Here is a 26,615-nt window from a genome sequence, read left to right as displayed (position 1 = left end):
AAAAAAAAAAAAAAGAATCTTAATAAAAGGTTTTTGCTTTAAAAAAAAAAAAAAAAAAAATGAGGGCATATTGACTGGCCCATTCCCTTCTGGAGAGGGTGCACCTCACTCCTGTCCAGAGTGGACAGGCATTGTGAACATTTCGGGCCTGTCAGCAAGTTTACAGCTAGAACCACCCCGGGTGCTCCCAATTCCAGACCCTTTAGGGTGAGAAGGAGAAACACATTCCAGTCATTTCAGCATTTCATTCAGCTGTGATCAACCCACCAAAGAGGAGTGAGACGGATCAAGTTGTCTGTGGGCAGTTTTCCAAGAGAGCTCCATGTCATTGCTCTCTCGCTTTGGAGGGTGGCATATTAAATGTGATTATGGAATATTTCGAGTTATTAATATGTTTGTGAAGTTTCTGATACAATAGAGCATCAGTCCTGCTAGTAAGTCAGGGAGAAAGGATACCACACTTTATATGACAAGAAACACAGCAAACCTCTGCATGTGGAAAAGGTCTGGAATAAAATATTTAAAAAGGTCAGTAGCAGTTAGGTTTAAATGATGGAACTGTGGCTTCATTTTTGTTTTGCGTTTCCCCCAGATTTTCTTTAATAAATAAGACATATTTTAAAGGAAAATCTTTGAAAAATTTGGTGTCTTGTGGAAACTATTTTGATACTTTTATCACACTTTTCAAATATTTTAGGTTTAAATACTGATGCAGTTGATTATCCTGAATTTAAAGATAGGTGCTTACTTGCTCTAGATAATAAACATGCTATTCTCATCCCCTCAAAAAGACAGAAGGAAAGAAATGCCAGTCCTGGTGGATGAGCAGTTAGGCACTTCTAGTCTGAAATATTTTTAAATTTATTTAAAAAGATTTTATTTATTTGACAGAGAGCCCGAGAGCAGAAGCAGGGGGAGGGGTGGAGGGAGAAGCATACTCCCCTCTGATCAGGGAGCCAGACACGGGGCCTCGATGCAGGATTCAGTCCCAGGGCCCTGGGATCCTGACCCGAGCCAAAGGCAGATGCCCAACGACTGAGCCACCCAGGTGCCCTGCAAATATATATATTTTTAAATAATACATCCACTGCAAATGGATCAGCAGCCATTTAACATATGTATGTTAAACAAACAAAAAAGCCAGTTTATTTTATTTATTTATTTTTAAAGATTTTATTTATTTATTTGAGAGAGAGAATGAGAGAGAGAGAGAGAGAGCATGAGAGAGGGGGAGGGTCAGAAGGAAAAGCAGACTCCCTGCTGAGCAGGGAGCCCGATGCGGGGCTCGATCCTGGGACTCCAGGATCATGACCTGAGCTGAAGGCAGTCGCTTAACCAACTGAGCCACCCAGGCGCCCCAAAAAAGCCAGTTTATAAGCACCACTTTATCAAGAAGAGAATTCGGATTTTCTGTTCCTCTTTCGGTAGCCTTCGCTTCCTCCAGTGAGTCGTGCTCTAGGTGTGGGCCAGGTGTGGTCTGAGGGGGCGGCCCCTGGATCTCATTAGCAGTGTAGACACTCAGACCCCACCCAGACCTGCAGATTCGGAAGCTGCATCTTCGGGATACCCTGAGGGGATTGGTATGTCCCTGAAAATGTAGAAACTGCTCTGATGAGCTGTTAACATAGTAGAACATCTGTGAGTGAAATCTGTGTTTACACTGAGGAAGTGATTGTTCGTCATGTGTCCAGAATGCCTTTGGTTATTCTGTGTCACCTACACTAGTCCCCCCCACCTCCCGTCCTTTATTTTTAGTTGTCTGTTTTTTCATGACGTTGACCTTGATGATAGGGAAGGTCAGTTTTCTTATATGAGGGGTACTTAACCAGGTAAAAGGTGTGAGGGACAGAGACAGATGTGCCCCCTCCTCCTAGCCCCAGGGGACATTTGGCAATGTCTGGAGACATTTTTGGTTGTCATACTGTGGGGAGTGCCATTGGCATCTAGTGGGTAGAGGTTGGGGATGCTGCTCAACATCCTACAGTGCACAGGACAACCCTCCTTGTTCTGCAAATGTTTTCTGTAAGTACCCCCGTACAATCTTGTTTGTACTACTTCTCTGCACTGTCTCCAGTCAGACAGTAATTGTTGACTACACTAGTGTCCAAATGATCCGATTCAGTTGTTCACACACTAAGCCCTTGAAGCCTGCTGTTTTGCTTTTATTTACACCTCTTATCTTTATAGCACAGAGGAGAAGTGCCCTTCCCATCCCACCGTATCAGAGGTCTGTGATGTCCTCACTGCATCATCATTAGTGATGTTGCCCTTGTTCACTTGTTAAGGACAGTACTTGTCAGCCTTCTGCACTGTGAAGTTATAGTGTCTTCCCCTCCCAGACTCTGTTCTTTGGATTTGAGTCACTATGCCCAGTGTGACCATTAATTTTAAATGCCTTTTTTGGTCCTGAGGTCAGCCCGAGTTAGCACCTATAAATTACAGCCTGGGTCCACAGTCCTTGAAGCTCATAGCCACCACTTAAAAAAAAAACAGCAACAAGGATTTATTTATTTATTTATTAAAGATTTTATTTGTTTATTTGAGAGAGAGCAAGAGAGAGAGCAGGAACTGTGCAGACGGGGAGGGAGAAGGGAAGCAGGCTCACAGCTGAGCAGGGAGCCTGACACGGGGCTCGATGCCAGGACACCGGGATCATGACCTGAGCCGAAGGCAGATGTTTAACTGACTGAGCCACCCAGGCGCCCCCAAAGATTTATTTACTTATTTTATTTTATTTTATTTTATTTTTAAAGATTTTATTTATTTGACACAGAGAGAGAGAGCGAGAGCAGGAACACAAACAGGGGAAGTGGGAGAGGGAGAAGCAGGCTTCCCGCCGAGCAGGGAGCCCGATGCGGGGCTCGATCCCAGGACCCTGGGATCATGACCCGAGCCGAAGGCAGACGCTTAACGACTGAGCCACCCAGGCGCCCTATTTACTTATTTTAGAGGGAGAGTGCGCGAGTGGGGGAGGGGGGCAAAAGGCAGAGGGAGAGAATCTTAAATGGACTCTGCACTGAGCGCAGGGCCTGATGTGGTGCTTGATCCCAGGACCCTGAGATCATGACCTGAGCCAAAATCAAGAGTTGGACGCTCAACCGACTGAGCCACCCAGGTGCCCCTCATAGCCATCGCTTTGGGAAACAGAGTTCATAAAAGAAAAGTGGCATTTAAGATAGTAAAGGAGTTTTCTTTAATAAGTACAGATATTGTTGAGATTTGCTTTGAGTTGGAGTTAAATTCTTTTTTTTTTTTAGAGAAGGAGAGAGGGCAGGCAGGGGAGGGGGAGAAGGAGAGGGAGAGAGAGAATCTTAAGCAGGCTCCAGCCCAATGTGGAGCCCAACGTGGGGCTCGATCTCACAACCCGAGACCAGAATCTGAGCTGCAGTCAAGAGTTGGATGCTTAACCAACTGGGCCACCCAGGCGCCCCTAGAGTTAAATTCTTCTCTGTGTTTGTTAAGTTATGACAAAGTAGAGGAACATGTGGATGAGTGTTTGTTGTCTGCCTGTGTGTACATTTGGGGCAATCCTCTGCATCATTTAATCCACACTATAAGGTATTGGTCCCATTTTGCACGGAAGAAAAACTGAGGCTTGCGGAAATTAAGCAATTTGTGTCACACCTGTGGACAATTGAAGTGGGCTTTATAAACAGGCCGCTCAGCTCCAAAAGCCCTGATTGCTTCTGTTCTGCAACCTTCGTGGAGAAAAGGAAGGTAAATAGAATAGGAGGTTTTATTTATTTTTTTTTTATTAAAGATTTTATTTATTTATTTGAGAGAGAGAATGAGAGACAGAGAGCATGAGAGGGAGGAGGGTCAGAGGGAGAAGCAGACTCCCTGCCGAGCAGGGAGCCCGATGCGGGACTCGATCCCGGGACTCCAGGATCATGACCTGAGCCGAAGGCAGTCGCTTAACCAACTGAGCCACCCAGGCGCCCAGAATAGGATGTTTTAAAAATCTTCTTTCATTCTCCTCAAATGCATTTAACATCTTAGGTTATAATTGGCATTCCAGGCAAACCAGCTTTCACATGACTCCTCCATTCTTGCCCTTCAGCCTTTCCACATGCTAGCTCCCGTGTTTGGAATGTGCTTTAACTTTTTCTTTTTTTTTTTGCCAGAAGAGATTCTTTCCTATAAAACACTGCTCAAGATCCCTCCTTCATCTAATCTTCTTAGATAAGTTCCACCTGACCCCAAACCCAGTCCAATCTCTCCCACAATGACCAAAGCTTAACTGGGTCTTAGGGTTAGGCACTCATCGTACACACAAACACGTGCCCACATCTGTGAGTTGTGTGTATAGGTGTGTGCACCCAATGGGTACTTCTAGAGGGTTACTTTGTGCAGACCACTCTGCACATTAAGCTTTGGGAGAGTGTGGAGTAGAAAAGGCTCAGTCTCCACCCTTAGGGAATTCATAATATCCAGAAGGCAAAAGGGAAAACATGCAAATAATAGATGACAAATACTAAAACAGAGGTAAAAGCAGAGTGCAAAGGAAGGGAGGATCAAGGTTGGCTTCTTCGGAGAAGTGGGGTCTGAGCCTATCTGTGAAGGCTGAGAAGGATTTGTCAATTTGGAAGGTCTAAAGGTAGCATAGAAGGCCAACGGAGAAATAACATGGTGGCAGGCGGAGGTGCAAACTATGGCAAGAGTTGGAGGACCCATAATGGTCAAATGGCCTTGGGAGACCAAGGGTTGTGTGTGTATGTTGGGGGAGGATTGCACAAGAAAAATGGTGGTGAACGGTTGGGTCACATGGAAGAAGGCTGAGAATTCCATGCAGTATGCAGTTTGATTCTACAGGCAGCGGGAGTCTGTTGCTGATTCTTGAGGACTGGGAACCCCATTTTTGAAGATCTTGGCAGTGATGTGATGGATATAGTGGATGGGGAAGAATTGGATGTATATTTTCATGGTGCATGTTATGTCATTTATTTACACTTTTCTTCCATTTATGATGAAGCTCCTGAGGGCTGGCATGGCAATTCCCATGTCCTTTGCTGGCAGCACCCGTCTTCTGCCGCCTGGAGGGCATCTCCCACTGCCCTGCAGAGAACGTTTACTCTGTACCTGTTTACATCTGACAGTTGTCCGAAACTGAGGCTGCAAAGCTTCGTAACTTGTGCAGCCAATTTAAGAGGGTTCCATGAAAGAAATGAACCATGCAAAGTGTTACAGAGCAGGGTTGCCAGGTAACTTTCTTGGCTTGTGTGCTGAGACCTGTGTCATGATTTTGACCCCCAGTAGTCCCCAAATGATTGTCTTCATTAGTCCTAGCAAAGGGCTAACAGTGCTGATCTCTGGAGTAGGATGCCTTCCTACATACCACACATTGCTCCATTTAGGAACACCTGGAATGGCTGTTGAAACTCCACTTTTTCTGTCTGTGAAAAGGCTTTGTCTCAGTCTGACCTTCCAGCACCTAAAAGAGAGAGCAAAATAAAACAAAAACAAAACAAAAAAAACCCTCCCCCTCTACAGCCCTGGCTAATTACATCTCTGCACTAGGAAAATCGATGATATTTTAAGAAGTAAAACTGCACTCAGAAGCAGAGCAAGTGTACCGTTCGCTTTTGTAGAAGTTGCCACAGCAACATGAGTTGGAGTGCTTCCCCCACGTCCTAGGCTCCCCTAAAATCTGCTTTAACAAATTGTCCTAGAAAAATACTGAGCTGGGAAATGGTGTCTTTTGCTCACTAAGAATGTCATTGTCTTTGATCAGTGTGAGTGGAGCCCCAGAATGAGATGCAAAGAGCATCACTTATAACAAATAATATTGCAGAATGAATAAAAATGATCAAAGTGGAGTTCTCAACCAGCCAAACAGGATTCTGAAGCCAAAAATACCCCTCCCCCTTGCTTATGGGGGAAGAAATGAAACCAAGGCCTGGCTGGCCCTGGGAGTGCATTTCCTAGGGACCATGGTACCCAAGCCAAGAATCGTTGAGTGCCATGCCTGTTTCTTACTGACTTTGATGCTGATGTGGAAAAACAAGGTAGGAAAACCGATCATTTGTTGCTATGTCCTTGTACCAGAGTCTTTGCAGAGCTTCTGCATCTCATCAAACAAGACTATCTCCAGAAAAGGCAAAGAAGGTCAGACAACATGGTTGGCTGAACATAAGGCCAGATACCCAAGGAGCAGTCAGTGAGTCACCCTCTTACACTGGGCCACAGTGATGAATGGAAAGTGTCAGAATTCTGGTGTTGGAAGACACTTGAGAAAATTGCAGTTCCATCCCTCTGTTCCAAGAGAGAGGCACTCAACATTGGCACAGTGTTTAGTGAGTTGAGTTGAATTTGGATGCTATCTGACCTCATTGGTCCCATGCAGACAGAGATGTAGTCTATGCAGTAAAGAATTTTTGGGATCCTTGAATCTCAGAACTGGAGAGAACCTTAAAATTTATCTTGCCTGAGACCTTTGTTCTCTTGATGAGTAAAAAGAACCCAAGAGAAGTTGAGCATTTGACCAGATCACCCAGTGTTTTGCCCATGATGGAAACCTCCTGACTGCTAGGTTTTGCATTATACCATGCTTCGGAAGGAGATGTTCAGGCCTTCTGCAAACGATGTTTCTGGGTTTGTTGCCTCCAATCTCAGGAAATTCTTGTTCTGAAATTCTTCATGTGGTGACCCACATTCACTCGTTTTTGTGTCTGCATTGGAGACAAGTAGCACAAAGTATCATAAACTGTCCTTTATAACCTTTTTCTTGACTCCCAAGTGACAGTGACAGGACCAGTAGTTACCACTGACTTCTTACAAACTCACCCCTTTTACAAGGAGTCGTAGTAAAGCTCCCAGTGTTGCCCATGGCTGTGAAACTCATTCCTGGCTCCATTCACATCACTCCAAGTCGTTTTTCGGTCTTTCTGGTTTAGATGTATGGATGCCTTTACAGGTGAGAATATGACTCTTGGAGGATGACAAAGAGATGGTTCACTTTCCTTTAATGCCCTTGACCTGGTGGACCCGAGCTAATTTGCATGCCTGATTTAGCTTTTACTGCCATCTGCTGGAACCCCCTGATATGCACCTCCAACACACCTCTGCCCTTATTTAGAGTTGACCTTCAATGAGCTCTTGTCCCCCTCTTACCTGGAGGTCAGAAGGTAAGAAGAGGTGTGGCCGCATACATCGAGTTGGGCCCCAGCATCCTCACCAAGCTTCCACTTCTTCTCTAGTCGTCAGGGCATCCCACCGGCAGGGCATCCCACATCTCAGTGTCTTTTAAAAATGCTCCTCATGTCTTAGACCCTTTCTGACTCATGAGTTCACTTTGGAGTGGTGATTTTTGTCCTTTGGGCTTTTGATTTTAGACACTAATATGAGAGATGTACAAAGCAGTATCAGGGTTTGCCACCCCATGGCCAAAGGGAAGACAATTGGGAAGAGACACCATACTTGTGGTGAAGAGTGTTGCCTTGTGATTTTCCATTGGTACGATGGGAAGAAGGAATTAGTTCTGATGTGCAAATAGAGTCATGATGGTGGCCAAGTTTTGCAGCCACTTTTTCTGACCAGAACCGTAATTTGATAAGTTTAACACTCATGATGGTTTTTGTAGAAAAGGGGCACATGTAAAATTAAGTTTTGATTTTTATTTTGGGTAAATTAAGAATGTTTGGATTTTTTAAATTATAAAACAGTTAACTGTTCAATGAAGAACATTAAAAAAAAATAAAGACAAAGGGAGGAAAAGGAAAAGCCAAATCTTATCACCTTGAGATAATGACTGATAACATCATGCTCGTAACTTTTGAACATGATATATGCATATATTTTATATAATTATAAATACTAATTTGCTCATTCATCACTATGTCCTCAGCATTTTCCTGTGTAATCATATATTCTTCAAAAATACGATAATTAGTGGTGATGTACGATTTCACTTTAAGGATGTACCATGTTTTAATTAATTATCGTTCTGTGACCTGCCATTTAGGTGATTTTTAATTTTCGTAGATGCATCTTAAAAGAACTTTAAAAGAACGCTTAATTTGCTAAATGACTATTTAAGCAAAACTTGGGGATTGTTGTTTTAACTTCTGACACAATTCCAATTTCATGAATCACTGATAGGGACTGACAGTTTGACACATATGATTAATGTGGGTGTCTGGGGTTGGTGATGTAGTTCTAATTCCCGCTTGGAATTAGAGTATCAGGTTGGAGACATGGCTTGAGTAGGCTTACGGTGTCCATGAATACTGGTTTATTTGTACACGCACAGGCAAGGGGGCAAAGGGGGCTACGATTCTTCGGGCTTGAATCCTTCCAACAAACACATGTGTGTGTAGGCTCTTTCTGGACTTGAAAGACCCTGATCATCTAAGTCTGTGTATCTCACTGGGGTGGGTTGGGTCAGATGACTTTGCCTCCTTGCTTACCCCCCTACCCACAGAGGACATTCAGCTATGTCTGGGGATTTTTGGATGTCACAGCTGGGGTGGGGGGTTGCCACTGGCATCTAGTGGGTAGACACCAGGGATGTTGCTGAAAGACAGCACCCCCACAGCAAAGAATATCTGCCCCAAATGTCAGTAGTAGAAATCGACTTCTTTGTTGAATGCAGATGTTTCCAGGGAATGCTTTCTCCATTCACGGGTCTAAATCTTCATTTTCTTCTCTTTACACCATGTCCTTTCTTGCAGCATCAGGAAAATAATGCTTGTTCTGTCGATGTTGTAATTGTCATGTTATAACATAAGTAGCCCTTAACTTTCATAGATTTGATATTCCTAAACATCATGTATTTTTGCTAATTATACTTTGACATTCTGAAACTGTCTTTTACATACTGCATTTTGTGTACACCAGTTGAGGAATGGATATTTCTAGTTGTAACACAGAGGTGCCCCTTGCTGTTGCTGGTTCCTTTTCAGCACATTGGCTGTCTTGGTGTAGAAGTGTATTTCAGTGCATTTGCTTTCCTATTTTATTGCATTCTTCTGTTTTTCTCTGTAAATGGAAATGGAAAAGAAAAAAAGGAAGTTGTAGTTCTATGGGTAAGAGGCATAGGTTTCATGAACATAATACATAAACATCAACATTGCATCGAAAATGAGAGTAATTAGGCAAGTCAGAAGGAGCACATCTTTAACCCCAATCAGATGCTTATCAGCTCTAGGCTGGTGGAATATATGATCAATTATGAAAGAAAATCAATTTAATGAACACATACAACATACTGAAAATATGTTGCTGAAGATTGTGTTAAAAGGATGAAGTTTAACGGTACTTTATAAATTCACCTCTGAAGAATAGCGGCTGTCTTGTATATGCTCTGTAGGACTGTTCACTTGTTCACTTGTTCACGTGTTCACTTTTGGCATATTGACCTTTGGTATACATTTTCAGGACTGTGTTGTATGAAAATAGAGGCCAGCTCCTTGTGGAAAGTCTTTACCTCTGTCCTTGGCTGAAGACCACCTACAGTATGTGAAGCCAGGAAGAAAGAAAGATTAAGAAATACAGTATTTCTGCTTTGATTCCCAAAGGTAATTGCTTTTTTTTTTTTAAAGGTGTCTGCCTTTATTTCAAATATTAATGCCCATTAAATGGAACTATCCTCCGCATCTTACCAGTGGAAATGAATTGCAGGAGGTTCATTTCACAACACACGAAGTACTTCCGTCTTGCAGTTACTTGAAGTCTAGACATGATTTAAACAAATGTTTAACCTTGAGAATAAAATTGCAAAGAGATCCCAAATGCAAGGGTGTAGTTTCCCTGTCATGGGTACAAGTACACACTTGATTATTTTTTTTCTCTACTCCATTTTCCTCACTTTTCATGTTTTTTTTTTTTTTTTTTTTCTGGAATTAAAAAAAATAGTGTTTCTTTAAAGAGTTTCATTGAAGAGTTGCCTTAAATCCTTTTGGGAATAAGGGCAAGAGTGGGGTGGGGAAGGAGCAGCTGGTTGTAGACTCTTGTAGTCAAGGCTGTGGCTTATGGAATCAGATCAAACTGAGTATTCATTTGGATTCTACAATTTACCAGCAGTCCGCGTGGCCTAGGGCAGACCGTTTAATTTCTTTGTGCATTAATTTTCTCGACTGAAACATGGAAATCGTGGTAGGCTGTAAATTTTAGGGCCTTGAGAGGGATCCATGAGACAGTTCACTGGAGGTGCTTTGCGTGCTGTCTGGCTTAATAAATGGGCACCATTTATGATCACTATCCTTCCCCAGCCACCTCCCTGCCTCCCCAGGTGAGCTTGTTCTGAGTTGCCGCCTTTCTGCCCAGGACATGCATTCCTTTCCTTTTGTACGTGAGAAAATGGTCCCGTCTCAGTGCTTGCTGACTTCTCACAGTGCCTGGACATACTCTACCCACTTTGCCCGAGAAAGTTCCCAGAGGCATTCAAAATAATTCTCAGAATATCTAAACATTGTCAGTGCTGGCTCTGCCCAGGGGAAAACAGTACAGATATCCCAAGGGCAGGGCACCGCTTGACTATTCAGTCATTTGCTCCGTCTTTGCAGGAAGTGTGGAAACTGCCCCCCATTGCTGCTTCTCTCTCGTTACAGAAACATCCATCAATGGCTGATTTGTGGTGGTTTTGATGGTGACAGATTTCACCAAGTATACAGATTTGCTCCTTGGAGATTACGATGCTAGTAAATTAGTCATAAGGATTTATATTACATGATAAAAGAGCTCTTTGATTTCTTCAGTCCTTCACGTTATTCCTTGTGAAACAAAACAGCTTGCCTCCTTAACCTCCCAAGCTCCCAGACATGCCTCTGCAGGGTAGGATCATGAGCTGCTCATGAAGACCTGATGCACGAGGATGTTGAGAATGGGTGTTTCCTAGGCCTTGTTTTCCTGACATGTGTCTTTCTTATATGTTGTTAATTTATTTTTTTTTTTAAAGATTTTATTTATTTGAGACAGAGAGAATGAGAGAGAGAGAGAGAGCACATGAGAGGGGGGAGGGTCAGAGGGAGAAGCAGGCTCCCTGCCGAGCAGGGAGCCCGATGCGGGACTCGATCCAGGGACTCCAGGATCATGACCTGAGCCGAAGGCAGTCGCTTAACCAACTGAGCCACCCAGGCGCCCCTATATGTTGTTAATGTAAATGGAACAGTAGAGATAATGCTAAAACGCCCAGACAGTCCAATTTAAAAGCCAGGCAGATTTTCTTTCCATACTTTGTAGATTCGACAGTGCTGTACAGGCTCCCCCCCGTTGTCCCCAAAAAGTCAAACCCACGTCAGAGATGTGTTTCGCTGTTGGGCAGAGCAAGCTGCAGCACCCCTGAGATCATCTGAAACTCCAGACTGGTATCTTTACCAAAAAGGATGCAGCACCTTTAGGACCCGTAGACACAGACAAAGTCATTGTGGGTTGTGTTTCTGAGTAGAAATTGCTCAGGATTAAAGGATTCCCACCCCCAGGACTTTAGGGGAACAGGAATTCATTACCTACTTGCTAGGAATTCATTATACTTGCATTACTACCTACCTGCCCTCACCTATTCACGGTATCTTTAGATTAGACTTTGGACAATTTCTTTGCCCTTTAAAAAGAATCTATACGTTAAAATAAGGTAGGAAATCTTGGTTTAGTTTTCTCAGTTGATGTATTAGGGTGGCAGAGAACTGAGCTGGAGGGTGACAAGTTCCATTTTGAGTTAAACAGCACAGGCCTCGGGCGCCTGGGTGGCTCAGTTGGTTAAGCAACTGCCTTCGGCTCAGGTCATGATCCTGGAGTCCCGGGATCGAGTCCCACATCGGGCTCCCCGCTCAGCGGGAAGTCTGCTTCTCCCTCTGACCCTCCCCCTCTCATGCTCTCTGTCTCCCATTCTCTCTCTCAGATAAATAAATAAAATCTTTAAACAAAAACAAAAACAAAAACAAAACCAGCACAGGCCTCAGCAGGGGTAACCCATTCACGCACCCCCGCGTCTGCTACGAATCCACTGCAGGCCCTCGACATCCCCTCCACTTGGAGGCTGGACTCGCAGCTTTGCATCATCGCACGTCCTGAGGGTTTTGTGCTGGCAGTTGATCCCAGCTATATTTTGTAGGGCTGTGTTTAGAAGAAACCAGAAAGTCGAATAAGGTCTGTGGGCAGATTCGACGGCAGTTAATCAGCCAGTTCTGGCTCAGAACCCAGCTCTATGGTCTGGATCGATTTCGAGGGGGTGGAGGGTGTTTTATTCCATTCAGGCTGCTATAATAGAATACTCTTGACTGTGTGGCTTATAAGCAACAGACACTTATTTCTCACAGTTCTGGAGGCTCGATGTCCAAGATCAAGGTGCCGGCAGATTCTATGTTTGGACAGGTCCTACTTCCCGCTTCATAGATGGTTGTCTCCTTGCTGCGTCCTCCCAAAGGCCCAAGCTCCTAATACCTCACTTTGTGGATTAAGCTTCAACATGGGAATTTTCAGGGCACATGAACATTTAGTCTATACTGGGGGGTCGGGGGTGGTAGTGCAGAGGGGAGATTGGCACTCCACCTCTCTGTGTCGCAGTTTGCTCATCTGTACGATGAGAGACAGAACCTCTTCCAGCTATAAAATTTTGATATTCTGGAAGGCTGGAAGGGATCCCAGGAATTCTTTGGGGGAATGAGTGGTCAGGGTCTTCCTGTAGCTCAGTGATTCTCAGGGTGTGTTCTCTTGCAGCATAAACAGCAGCTGGGGGACTTGTCAGAAATGTGAGTTCTGGAGCCCCATCCCACACCTACTCACTCGCACTTCTCTTGTGCTCTCACAAGCCCTCCAGATGGTTCCTTTGCATGCTCAGATTTGAGAACCACTTCTAGAGAGAAGCAGTTGTCTAACTTGGCTGTATCTGGAGAGCTTCCAAGAATACTGATACCTGGGTTTTGCCCCTGAGATAATCTTGTTCAGTTGGTCTGGGGTGTGGCTTGGACATTGGAAAGTTAAAAAATTTCCCCAGGCAATTGTATAATCAACCAGAGCTGAGAAACACTGTTGTGGAGAACTGACCAGATAAATCAAGAGTCTTTTTTTTTTTTTGTTTTAAAGATTTTATTTATTTATTTTAGAGAGAGATAGAGCACAAACCAGGGGGAGGGGCAGGGAGAGAGGGAGAGAGAATCTCAAGCAGACTCTGCACTGGGCATGGAGCCCGATGTGGGGTCCATCCCACGGCCCTGAGATCATGACCTGAGCTCAAACCAAGAGTTGGACACTTAACTCACTGAGCCACCCAGGCACCCTGATAAATCAGAATCCTAATGCTAGTGTAGGGGACCAAGGCCCAAGACTCTGAATTTTTTAAAAAAGATTTATAGGGAGGGACAGAGGGAGAAGGAGAGAGAGCGTTAAGGAGACTCATTGCTGAGCTCGGAGCCCGATGTGGGGCTCAGGCTCATGACTCTGAGATCACAACCTGAGCTGAAACCAAGAGTTGGAGGCTCAACTGTGCCACCCAGGGTGCCCCAACTCTGAATTTTAAGAAGTTCCTGTGTCAGTGCAGGTCCTTCAAGAATCAGGTGCCAAAATAGGCTTGGACATGCAAGTTGTTATTGGAGGACATATCTGTGTTCATTTCCTAGAGTTACTGAAATGAATGACTGCAAACTCGGTGGTTTAGACGACATAAATTATTCTCTCTCAGTCCTGAAGAGCAGAAGCCTGGGATCAGATGTCAGCAGCTCATGGTTCCTCCACAGGCTCTAAGGGAAACATGCTTCCTTGCTTCTCCCAGCTGCAGGTAGATCCAGCCATGGCAGTATAACTGTAATCTCTGCCCCTGTCTTCTCATGCTTCCTCTGTGTCTTTCCATGCTCTGTCCCTCTTATAAGGACACCAGTCATCCCAAATCTAGGAAGATCTCATCTCAAGATCCTTAATAACATCTGCAAAGACCCTGTTTTTTTTCCAGATAAAGTCACATTCACATTCTGGGTAGACATGTCTCTTGATCTGTAATGCTAGTGAAGGAGAAAGGGGTAGGGTGCGGCAGAAAGTAGGGGGAGCGCTTAGATGGAGATGCAGGTCTGACTCTTGTGATAAGAGAAAAAAAGGATTGTGTAAGAAGAGCTTCAGCCTACTGTTGATCTAAGAAAAAGAATTTTTTTTAGATTTTTTATTTATTTGAGAGAGAGAGCAGAAATTGTGAGAACATGAGTGGGGGTAGGGCAGAGGGAGAGGCCATGAGAGAAGCAGACTCCCCGCTGAGCAGGGAGCCCGATGCAGGGCTCCATCCCAGGACCCTGGATCATGACCTGAGCTGAAGGCAGACGCTCAACCGACTGAGCCACCCAGGTGCCCTGATCTAAGAAAATTTTAACTAGGCTGTTGGGAGTGCCTCAAAATTGCTGGGTTGAGGGGCACCTGGGTGGCTCAGTTGGTTAAGCCTCTGTCTTCAGCTCAGGTCATGATACAGGGTCCTGGGATCGAGCCCCGTATCGGGCTCCCTGCTCAGCGGTAGGGAGCTTCTCCCTCTCCCCCTGCTTGTAGTCTCTCTCTCTCTCTCTCTCTCTCTCTCAAATAAATAAAATCTTAAAAAAAACAGTGAGAACCTTTAAAAAAAAATTGCTGGGTTGAAATGAATCCCCAGTGTTTTGGTATTAGGAGGTGGGGCCCCGGGAGGTGATTTTGTCATGAAGGTAGAGCCATCAGGAATGATATTAGTGTTCTTACCAAAGAGGCCCCAGATTGCTCTGTCATCACTTTTACTGTGTGAGGACACAGGGAGAACCGGGAAGTCGCTCCCACCAGACGCCTGCTGATGCCTTCAGCTTAGACTCTTCAGTCTCCAGAACTGTGAACATAAATGTCTGTTGATGATAAGCCACTCAGCACTTTGTTGTGTGGTATTTTGCTGAATCCACCTGCAGTATCTGGATGATACACTCACCTGTGCTCCCAGCAGCAGCTTCTCTTGAAGGGAGATGAGCGTCACGAACTCCGTGCCTGCCACGGCCCCCAAGACCACTCCTATGTCCACTGAGTATCTGAGTGGTAGAACTGTTGCCTAAGATCTGTGCTGCAAAGCTTAGAGCTGAGAGATTAATTTTGAGAAGCTTCAAGGAACAATGTCTTGAAGCTCTGAAATGCACCTGAGACTATTTAACACTCAGAAAGTCATTAGTAGAGACACCCACTTAATTTTGTTTGTGTCTGCCAAAATTCTCTGACCACAGATCCCTTTATCCAGGGTAATACCCGTTGACACCTGCAGAACGCATGAATTTTGGGAATCACTGCTGTGGATCAAAGGATAAACTGGATTGCTTGCAGCTTGGGCTAATGGACCTGTCAGGACAGCCCCAGGAGGAAGGTGGCTGCCTGGGTAGCATTTTTGGAGAACTACAAAAAAATCTTTTGAAAAGGCCTCAAAACTGCTTCCTCTGCCTGCCGGTTGATGTTCCTCCATTAGGGTTTCATTCCCTAGGCTTGAGGCTTTAATCTCTGCTAAAATGTGAATACTCCCCGGAGAAGGGAATTCCGTTCTAATTTCACGACCCTATTCTGAACAGCTTGCACTCAGTGCAAAAACCTCTCTCCTGGGCACTTAAAAAAGATCTCACTGCTTTAATAGAGAAGATGGATGTGTGTGCCAGCCATTCTTGGAAATACTTAGTTAACTGGCATTCAGAGCTTCGTGTGAATGCAGTTTTCAAATTCTTCCCTGAGGTAAGGTTTCCACTGGGGAAGAAGAAAGCCTGAGGACATGGATTCCTGAGGGCATTGAGAGGTGGGGTCCCTGGAACTAGGGAAGGACATGAAAAAAAGACAAAGATAAATTCTGCTTGCTCCTCAGGTGTACCCAAGGGCTGATGTGCCCAAGACACACACATTTACGGGCAAAGCTGTTATGTTCACATACTGGCCCATCAGAGATGTGTTTTGAGTCTAGATTAAACAAAAGCCTTTCCCCCAACCCCGTGTGAAATACATTAAGTGTGACTTAACATGGTCATTGTGGGATTTTGGAGGGTCCTCGGGCATGAATTGCCTTATAATGAGTGGGTTTTTTTTTTTTTTTTTTTTTTTTTTAACTTCCATAATCAGATTCTTTTTGAGGGATTCATGAAGCATTCACAAATAACCTGAATTTTTTGCTCAAACATAAATAATATTTTAGCAAGTGTTATCAAAAAGGGGACATAGATACATCACACAAATAGGTATCCACACGTGCACGCATGCACACACAGGCACTCACACACAACACCAGTGTGTGGCCGTGACTCTCATGCCATGTGAGGAACCAGTCACAGCTGGGCACAGCGCTTATGCACCATTCCTGAAGCTCCGTGTTTTACAGGCAGCTGCTGAGCTGGGCAGTGCTGACCACGTGTACCTGGGTAGGACTCCACAACACTGCAACTCCACGGATTTTGAGGGATCTGGGAGGGGGTGTCTCTAGTAACGGGAGACCCCCAGTAACAGTGCCCTGTTGGAAAGCACGGCTTCTGTCATGTCAGCCTGCCCTTCTGCTGAGGCTCTTGCTAAGCTACTGAAAGTGGAGAGGCATTTAAGTTTCTCTCTCTTCTTAGCAAGTTTCCGAGGGTTTTCACTCATGCTTGGATTCTGAATTGCCTGAAACACATAGACTTCCATTATTAACTCTGGATTTAGGTTTTATTTTAGCTCGGTGTCCTTTTGGACTCACACTGGCTTATCATCCAAGTGCTGCACATTGGTTTGAATTTGTCAGCCATGCAGAGCCATCCTTTCTGCTTTCTGTGGAAGTCAGCATTCCTAGCTTATTTCAGGATAGCTTACCCTGACAGAAATAGAACCCGTGACTCAGCAGCTTGTGGGAAATACACCCTTTCTGCCACTTTGAAGGAAAATTTCAGTTTCGTTGATAACAGATATAAATTGAAATTGAATTTTATTGACCAGTGCTGGGCGTCTTGCAGAACTTGCCAAAAGTAGAGATTTTTGTTGTTGTTCGTATGAAAATTAACCAAGAATTTACCAGAAAAAGACTACTTATTTGCTATAAGTGTCAGAGAGAATAGAATTTTTGTGTAGAAGCAAAAAGGGTAGGAAAATGGATTCATCCAGGATCTCAGAATTAAACTTTACCGGGGTACAGTTCAACTATCTGTAGAAGAAATGTGCTGATGGAGACCCTGAAGAAGGCTTTCAATTAGTGAAAACAAAACCCACACTCCAACCAGTCGCTGAAGACTTTTTGTTCTGCAGTCCAATACAATGCTGCTGCAGCCTCTCTGGCCATGTGTACATGCAGCAGCTACACATTGACTGGCTGAGTTGGGTTTTCATAGATGGACAGTGTGAATAAATCATATCAAAGCCAACTTTTCTTTCTAGTTTATGTCATTTGAGCAGTATTTGGAATAAAAATAGAAAAGGCTGCAAGAGAGACCAAGTCATGACTTTATTCTTTGTATTAAAAAATACATCCTTGTTAGAAAGATTAATACAGAAACTGACAAAGACTAAAATAAAAATCTACCCAGAATCCCCACCAGCTAGAAGTAAACATCATCCCCCTTGGTTAGCTATCGTTTTGCACACCTCCAGAAAGAAGGACAGAAGATGGACAGATAGTTACACCAAAATGTGTTTTCATTTTCATGCGTACTATTCATGCAGTTTTGTGAAAGTATTAAAATTAATTTCCCTTGATTTAATAAGAAGAAATGAAACTGATTTGGAACCAGGGGAAGCGATAAACTTCAAATAGATGTGTTTTTTTTTTTTTCTTGCCCTGAGAGAGATACTAGATCCTAAAAGATTGATCTGAGATTAAGGAAGTAGATTATGAATAACATTAAGCAGTTGGAGACATTATGTGTCTTTGAATTACACTTTTCAGTTTTAGATAATTTTGATTGACTCCTTGCTATGAAATTTGAGGACATTGGTAATTTCACATTTTTTCCCATTTTCACATCTGATTTTCTTCATTACTGTATTATTTTCATGCTGTGATAGTTTATGTAACAGTTACATTATGCTTGGTGACCATGCTTCTCACAATTGCTTGGTATTCTATTTAAGTGGATCCTCTGCTCATCATCCATTGTTTGGTCAAAGATCCTCTGTTCTTCAGGCTTTAATTTTGTCTCTTATTTGTCTGGATTTCATCTTCAAGCAGTTTTATCAAAAGGGCTCAAGGGTTCTGTGTTGTCTGAACTCTTTCATGCTGGAGAATATCTCTGTTGCCTCTTTGCTTCAGTGGTATTGTGACTAGATTTTGTGTGAGTCTCACATTCTTTCCTTCAAAACATCCTTGTCATCGCTCCATTATTGTCTGGCTTTCAGTGTTGCTACAGAGAAATATATAACTTGTTTTTTTCCTATTTGGTAGGTTATTTATCTTTTTTTCCTGTGTGTCTAAAGTATGTTTTCTTTAACCTTGAGGTCTTGATGATGTCAAGTCTTGTGGAACTTTTTAAAGAAAAACCCGGTGTTATTTCTACTGATCTCATAGAGAGAGGGACAGTCAGTATATATGAACTGAGAGCTATTTCTTTTTATTGTGAAACCTACAGAATAATCATAGCAGCTGCCATTTATTGAATTCTGTGCCAAACCCAGTAGTGTTGTAGATGTTTTAGGAATATGATCTCAATTCTTCCACAAAGCTCTGAAGCAGAAGCTATTACCCCCTTTTTATAGATGAGAAACTGAGTTTTTGAGCTAACAGGGAACTTGCTACCAGTTGCATAGCTACGAAATCAGGCGCAGGTAAAAAGAGATAATTTTCCCTTTTGTTTTATTCATGTCCTGTTTCTGATATTGTACTATAATTATATAAGATGTCACCATTCGGGGCAGGTGGCTGAAATGTATGCAGGACTCTATCAACTATTTTGTAACTTTCTGTGATTGTATACTTATGTCAAAATGACAAGTTAAAAGAGAAAAACAGAACAAAACTTGAGACAACTCCTAGCTAATGCTGGTCTAGTAGGATATTGAGAGTCAGGACAGAAACAGAGGGTAATGACCGGTGTTACCTGGGGTTGCAGTCATCCAAAGGCTCAACTGGGGCTGAGAAATCCATTTCCAAGATGACTCACTCACAACTTGGTGCTGGCAAGTTGGTTCCTTTTTAGATATGATCTCCATGTGGACGCGTGAGTGTGTCCTCATGACATGTGGCTGGCTACCTCCAGAAAAAGCAGTTCGTGAGATCAAAGTGAGCTGAGTCGGCCTTGGAGCACCTCTGCAGTGTTGAGTTGATCAGTCAAGTCAGTCGTGATTTAATGTGGGAAGGGGAGACGTTCGGGTGTGACTACCAGGAGGACTACTGGGGGCAGTCTTAGAGGCTGGCTACCACAGTCCTGGAAACCTTTCATGGAAAAAAATCAACAGGACTATGGCTCTGTGGACTTGGCCAGTGAAGAGGAATGTACCATCGATAACTGAAGATTTTGGAGCCTGGTCAAAAGAATAGAGGTGCGGTAGTTACAGACCAGAAGGCAGCTGGTATTGAGAGAGTGGGTTATGGTTTTAAACATGTTGACTTTGAGATGATGTGTAGGCCCATCTTTCTTTCTTTTCTTTTCTTTTTTTTTTTTACCCACGCTGGGCGTGGAGCCTAATGCAGGGCTTGAACTCACGACCCTGGGATCAAGACCCAAGCTGAGATCAAGAGTCACATGCTTAACCGACTGAGCCACCCAGGCACCCCAAGGCCCATCTTTCTAGACTGACCTATAACTCACCCCTGGTTTCAGCCCCACACCTCCCTCCTGATATCTGACACCTCTCGTCTCTGGACCTTTCTGGGATTATGAAGTAGGAACTGACTTCATCATTCCTGGCCCCTGCTCTTCCACAGCTCTGGCATTCACCTTAGCCCTGTTAACTGCTCATGTCTGCGTTCCCGCTTCAAGACCTTTGTTGGCATCTGTTCTCTGCTGTTGTCTCTTCTCTTCTTTAAATTCTTGTGACTGTTTTTTTAAATTTCTTTTTTTAATGTTTTTAATTCAAATTCCAGTATAGTTAACATATAGTGTTATATTAGTTTCAGGTCTACAATATAGTGATTCAGCAATTCCATATATCATGGGGTGCTTATCACAACAAGTGCACTCCTTAATCCCCATCACCTGTTACCCCCATCCCCCCCCCACCTCCCCTCTGGTCACCATCAGTGTATTCTCTAGAGTCAAGAGTCTGTTTCTTGGTTTGTCTGTTTTTTTTCCCTTTGTTCATTTGTTTTGTTTCTTAAATTCCACATGTGTGTGAAATCATACCGTATTTTTTAATTTCTTTATTCTTATTTTTAAAAATGTTTTATTTTTGTCTTTATTCTCATTTTAATAAGCTTTGGGAAAGGGCAGATACAAATGCACGGGTTGAATTTTAAATATTTAACTAGAAGTTAAGTCATATTGGACTGAATCCATTTGATGCAGAAATTTTACTTAATGAAAAAATTTGAAACACATATTTTGGGTGTGAAGTAGGTAAAATGATTTAAAAAGTGATTTTTCACTGTGTCTGTATTATCTTCGAGAGACATATTCAACATTTATTGGTCTTTTCACTCCATTTGTGAAGCTAATAGTGCAAACACTACAACTTTAATGAGAAATTGTAATAATAAACAGCAGGTATGCATCATGAGATATTTTTCCTACACAAATTTCTCTTGGGGTATGAAATGAGGTATTAAATCAAACCAAAGAGGTATTATGTGTCTGGTGAAATAAAACTAACAATAGTAGAGCAGAACTCATATAATTATATTTTCTCTTGGGGATATTAGGATTTTTCTTTAAATAATTATTATCATTATTTTGTTCCACATGCATAGCAGTTTTTGAAATTCCTTGATGAAGAATAAAAAATTAGCAGGACAACCAGATAAACATGTCAATGAAAAAAAAGTCACTGTTCATTCTAGGCTAGCACTTATTATGAAAAGACCTAGCATCTTGACAATGTATAGTTATCTTTTCAAAGACTTCATTAACATCAAGTTGGACAGCTCTTTCTAGCCTTCCAAAATGTGGTATCTTGGCCTACAGGTGGCCACTTGTTCTCTGAAAAGCATCCTCTGTGTGATGAGTGCTTCTGGGTTTAGCTTGATTCATTCAGCTCCAAAGATACCTGTGACATCTCTTCAGGGAACACAGCCCAGATGGCTGCTTTGGAAAAGCTGGTGTGCAAACATTTCAGAGCTAAGATGGCACATGATTTGTTCCCCAGCAAGCAGAGATCAGTGAGTCCTGAAAAACATCCCTCAGCTGTGCTTCCCCAATGCTGGAGGCACTCAGTGATGTTCATGTGAGTGCGTTGTGGTCCTGGGCCCACGGCAGTGGTGGGATGTGTCATTTCTGATTATTTTTTAAAAAAGACAAACTTAATGGTATTTTACTATTACTTCATTATCGAGAATTTGCAAAAGACATTATTTTATAGCCTTCATCCACAGTACTCCATCTGTTTACCTCTATTAATTTTAAAGAATTGTGATTAACTACATATAACATAAAATCTACCATTTTAACCATTTTGAAGTGTGCAGTTCTGTGGCATTAAATATATTCACATTGTGTGCAACTGTCATCACCATCATCTCCAGAACTTTTTCATCCTCCCAAGTGGGAACTCTATACCCTTTAAATAAAAACTCCCTATCCCATCCCCTCTCCCTGGCACCCATAATTCTAACTTTCTATCTCTGTGAATTTGGCTGTTCTAGGTACTGTAATAAGTGGAATCATACAGTACTTGTCCTTTTGTGACTGGCTATGTCACTCACTCAGCATCATGCACTAAGCTTCATCCATGTCATGGCAGGAGTCAGGATTTCCTTCCTTTTTAGGGCCGAACCATATTCCACTGTGTGGATGGACCATATTTGTTTGCCCATTCATCTTTTGACGGACATTTGGGTTACTTCCACTGTTTTGTTCTCTATATATCATTTGAGACCCTGATTTCAATTCCTTTGGGGATGCACCCAGAAGTGAAATTGTTAGATCATGTGGTATTTCTATGTTTAATTTTTTGAGGAGCCCCCATACTGTTTTTCACAGTGGCTGCATCATTTTACATTCTTATCGCTCCTGTTATTTTTGCTAAGATAGCTTTTATTCATTGTCTATGTGCTAGTGACACTGATAAGGTCCATCTTTGTGGATTTTTTTTATTTAAAAAATTGACATACAATTTACATACCATAAGATTTGCTTCTTTAAAAGGTATAATTCAGTGGGTTTTAGTATAGTCAAAAGGTTTTTCAACAATTATCACAGTCTAATTCCAGAATATTTCCATTATAAGTCACTTTCGTTCCCCTTTTCTCTCAGCTTCTGGCAGTCACTAATGGACTGTCTGTCTCTATGGATTTAGCTATTGCGGCCATTTATACAATGGAAGCATATAATACGTGGTCTTTTGTGACTGGTTTCCTTCACTTAGTGTTCTGTTTTCCGGGTTCATCCATGTTGTAGTAAGTACCACTACTTTTATTCTTTTTTATAGCTGAATTATATTCTGTTGCATGAATAGACCTCATTTTGTTTATCTACTTATCAGCTAGCTAATGGACATTTGGGTTGTTTCCATGTTTTGGCTATTACTAATAATACTTCTATGAATATCCATACACAAATTTTTGTGTGGACATTTCTCTTCCATTCCCTTGAGTATATACCTTGGTCTATAACAGAATATGGTATTCTGTTTAACCTTTTGTGGAACTGTCAAACTGTTCCCATTTTACGTTCTCATCAACTGTGTATGAGGGTTCCAGTTTCTCCACATCTTCACCAACACTAGTTCTCATCTGTTGTTTAATTATAGCCATTTCAGTAGGTATGAAGTACTAGCTCATTGTGGTTTTGAATTGTAGTTTCCTCGTGACTAATGATGTTGAGCTTCATTCCATGTGTTTGTTGACCATGTGTATATCTTCACTGGAGAAATGTTCATTCAGATCCTTTGGACATATTTAATTGGGTTGTCTTATTATTGCTGAGTGGTGCTTGAATTATTTGATCCTCACTAAGGGTGGTGCTGGTATTGTCCCCTTTGTGTAGACGAGAAGAACTGAGACTTACAGAAGGTGACCGGTGGCAGAGCTGGGATTCCAGTCCAGGTTTGTGAGCTGCTGGTACCTCAACTTCTAACCACCAGTCACCTGCTTCTAACTCGGGCTCCTGTTCTGTGAGACTTTCACATGACTGTTACGTGTCAGTGCAGTCCTAGCATCACGGATTTTCCAGATGATTGGTACTTAGGGATCAACATCAGGGTACACTTCCATACAGTTCATTAGATGAGTAGTTGACCTTCTGTTCTTACAGTCATCAGAATGACCAAGAGTTTCCTTTCTCCATTGGCTGTGCTGATGCTAAGAATAGAATTTATGTACAGCTTCCTTGAGAGTTCCTTGTTAGTAGCAGACGTCCTGTTGATAATGTGTCAGAACATTCAGCTGCTCAGAAAGCTAAAGCATAGCCTCTCTCCCCTGGGTCTGACCATATTTGTTTAGGGGTCCATTCATCTGTTACCTTGACTTTCTCATCTTTGTGTGTTTGGAAAGTATTGATCTCCTTTAGATGTCACAGAACTCTCTTCTCATAGTCAAATCACTGGGAGTGCTTTGTAGACTCTTCATTTTTGTAGGAAAAAAATCTAAACATATAAGGTTGGCTAACAGGGTGTTTCGTGAACTTGAGTGAACACCTGAGTTACCCAGAGAACTTGTTAAAACACATTGTTGAGCACTACCCCCAGAAATTCTAGTTCAGTAGGTCTGGGGTGGGGGTGGGGGGCTGAGAATTTGTCAAATCTTAGGTGGTGCTGCTGGGCCAGCTTATGGGCCCTACTTTGAGTAGCACCAGGATGGTGGCTGGATTTCTGAGGCTCACGGGATTACATCCAATTCCTGCCTGGCTGCAAGTTTGTCCAAAAGTTGATCCCACCCCTTTTATACAAACCCTGTCCTCATTACTCACAATTTCCTATTAACTAAGGGGAGCTATTTTACTCTCCTCTGAACAGAAATGGGCCTATGCTTGTAATTCTTCCCCTGCCCTTGTGTTCCCCTTGCCCAGGTCCCCCACATGTATGGTAGGCAGAATTCCAAGATGGCCCTGACTATTCTGCTCCCCTGGTGTGCAGCCATCATGTGATAGCCTCTCTTTGAATTTGAGCAGAACCATGGGTATGATGGGATATCACTTCTACAATTTGGCTACTAATCTGTTGACATTGAGTCAAAATGGAGACTGTCATGGTGGGCCTGACTTAATCAGGTGATAACTTAAGTGGAATTGAACCCTTGCTGAAGTCAGAATGATTGGAAGTGTGAGGTGAGGCTTGCGGAGGGCCATGTAGCAAGAAATTCTGGGCAGTTTCTAGGATCTTTGAGAGGCCACCAGCTGACAGCCAGCATGAGAATGGAACCTCAGTCCTGCCACCACAAGGAACTGAATCCTGCCAACAATATGAGCCTCAGATGAGACCACAGCTCAGCTCACATGTTGGATGTGGCCCGGTAAAACCCTGAGCCCAGGACTCAGGTCAGCTGTGTCTGTACTCCTGATCCATGGAAACTGTAAGGTAATGAGCTTATGTTGCTTTGAGTCACTTTGTTTGTAGTCACTTGTTACACTGCAATAGAAAAGGAATACAGTATGGACATACTTTACCTTATCAGCCAAGCCCCAAATGCCTGTTGCTTCAGTATCCGGAGCAGAGTAATCCCCCAGTCTCTTCCTCTTAGTTGGGTTGGGCCCACACTTGGGTAACAAAAACACCCATTGGCCAGCATGCTAAATAGAACATCATCATGCTATGTGTACTTTTAGCATCAAAACAACTCTTGAAAGCTTTGAAGTTGCAGTTTTTTTCTTTTGGACCAGATCAAATTTTTTTTATGGAGCCCTTCGTGCCAGCAGAACAAATAAATCTAAGTGGCTGAGAATTTATTTTCCACGTATGTTCTGTATCTGAAAGGTAATTGTTCCTTACTTTGGTGCATTTCAGTGTTATCTTTCCCAGACCGACTGTTTACTCCTTAGGAACGAGGACCAGCTGTCCCTCTTGTTTGTATGATGTACCATCCTCAGCAAACAATAGAGCTCATAGAATATGGTAAAATAGCATGTGTAGCATATGTACTTGATTGTACCACCTTGATTCCTACCTGGGGCACTGCTCAGTCTTGCTTTTGTTTATCTAGGGGAATATATTCAGTAAGAGTACATCATCACACCTGGTTTGAAAGGGAGGGGGCCGAAGAGATCACCCCATTCATTTCTCTCATGCTACAGATAAGTAGCAGGAAGTCAGAAAGTGTTTTTCTTTTTTAAATAAATAAATGGCTTGTTGAAATTCACTTTTAAAAATTAAACGTGTCTAGAGAACCTAGGAATGCCACAAATGAGAAGGATCATGATTTAAAAAATCTTTTTGAAATTCAATAATTTTTGGCCCCAGGAAATATCTGTAGTGTGATAACCAGCGGCCAAGAGACTTCAATGAAAGACAAACAGCTCCCGAGGTGATTTCTTCCTTATTATGTCCGAATCTTTGGTCAGCTGGGCACTTATCCATGCACAGGGAAGGCTTATGCCACTTGGAACAGTGGGGTAAATAACACAAAGAGAAATCTTTTAACTTAAAACAGAGCTCACTGGGGGCTGAATTTCTACCTATTTGGAGTTTAATAGAATGAAGTGCAGTCACTTAAAGCTTTTAAACGCACTGCTTTTCCCATATATACTTTAGTTCTGTTTGACCTTTTCAAAACAACAGAAGGCATTTTTTTTTTTTACATTATTCCGGAGAATTAGGAGCTAACTCTAGAGTGACAATCTTGTTCCTAAAACCTCCACAGGTTTTATCCAATCCATTGAAATTATTTTTGGCTTTGCAATATTAAAACAAATGGAAAACAAAATGGAATTACCTCCCCAAACCCATTCAAACCTCTCTTGAATAGCTGCTTTACATAAGTTAAATTGCAGTGGGTTGCAAGCAGCACTGTTCAGAGGTAGAAAATCTGGATTCCATTTATGCCCTGGCTCCTGGGGGGGCCTTATGGCCTCAGCTAGTCCAACACTTCCCATGGCTTCCATCTCTTTTCTTGTGAAGTTAAGCATTTTAACTATTCAGGTATATCCTGTTTCTGATTTTCTGGGAAAATCAGCATTGACTCAGTAGAGATCAGTTAAGCCATCAACAGTGATAAAGCATCATCTTGGTTATTGTTTATTGCAGGGGTCAGCAAAGCATTTCTATAAAGGGCCAAATACTGAATTATTTTTGGCTATGTGATCACTACTCAACTCTGATGTTGTAGCACAAAAGCCATAAATGAAAGGGCAACTTCCAAAGCAACTTAATTGTATTTTTTCTTTTTTTAACCAAAGTAGGTGATGGCAGGATTTGGCCCACAGGCTCCAGTTTACTGACCCATGTTCCACTGGTTACTTCCCAAGGACCTGAGATTGGACAAAAAAAAAATTTAAGGAGCAGAGACCTAGAGGGAGATCTGGTGGTCTTTTGGATCAGGTGTGATAGGATGAGCTACGTTGGGTGCTAGAGCTCCTATGTAAGTGTGTGAACCCAGGTCATTCACTTCTCTGGTCTTAAGCTTCTATACCAAAAAAGGGCAAAAAAGTGACTTTCCATGAGCATTCACCATTGGAAGTCCT

The 26,615-nt window shown here is 42.6% G+C and overlaps 1 protein-coding gene across 4 annotated transcripts in view; it reads left to right on the top strand.

Moving 5' to 3' along the window:
• The window catches only part of ANOS1 (anosmin 1), a 696,329-nt gene that overhangs the window by 75,531 nt on the left and 594,183 nt on the right, over positions 1 to 26,615 (top strand). For all 4 annotated transcript variants that reach the window (XM_032391219.1, XM_032391217.1, XM_032391218.1 and 1 more), the window contains one exon: positions 9,376 to 9,515. The gene's annotated coding sequence lies outside the window, so the exon portion shown is untranslated. The remainder of the gene's footprint in view (positions 1 to 9,375; positions 9,516 to 26,615) is intronic.

This window comes from Phoca vitulina, unplaced genomic scaffold (assembly GCF_004348235.1).
Source record: "Phoca vitulina isolate PV1807 unplaced genomic scaffold, GSC_HSeal_1.0 scaffold60, whole genome shotgun sequence".
Taxonomy (NCBI): Eukaryota; Metazoa; Chordata; class Mammalia; order Carnivora; family Phocidae; genus Phoca; species Phoca vitulina.
Note: the sequence above shows the minus strand (reverse complement) of the source record. Positions and strands in the feature narration are given on the sequence as shown.